Source organism: Penaeus monodon, chromosome 29 (genome assembly GCF_015228065.2).
Source record: "Penaeus monodon isolate SGIC_2016 chromosome 29, NSTDA_Pmon_1, whole genome shotgun sequence".
Classification (NCBI taxonomy): domain Eukaryota; kingdom Metazoa; phylum Arthropoda; class Malacostraca; order Decapoda; family Penaeidae; genus Penaeus; species Penaeus monodon.
Genome location: NC_051414.1, coordinates 2,316,260 through 2,316,760, shown reverse-complemented (window position 1 = coordinate 2,316,760; position 501 = coordinate 2,316,260).

The following is a 501-nucleotide window of genomic DNA, read 5'->3' as shown; positions in this document are numbered from 1 at the left end:
TCAATACTGTTATTAAATTTTTATTAACATGGTAAATTGTTAGGACTAATACTTGGGAGCATAAGAAGTGTAGAGTCATCTATGTGTAAACCCCAAACAAAAATTAAAATACATTGGACATGGTATTTTACGTCATTGATCCTGCACAAATGGGTTAACAAAGCATTACTTACCTTTGTGTGAGATGCTGGGCCTCTGGGTCACCTGACTAAAGGCCAACATCCTGCCCACCTAAAAGAAGGTATAGTCAGCCTTTTTGATACTGGGTAAAAATGTGCTAACAGTGCAGACTCACTAACCTCTGGGAAAATGAGCAGATCTAATTCTTGTTTCTCCCGGCTGAATTGCAACACAGCTCGCTCAAACCAAATGTGTCCAATCCCCATTGCTCATGAAGCCCAACTTTTAGCCATGGACAGGCAGTGGGCACCTGGAGCAACCTTTTAAGAAATCAATGCACACAAAATATGAAGTAATAGATTTGGGGGTTAATTAGCACAC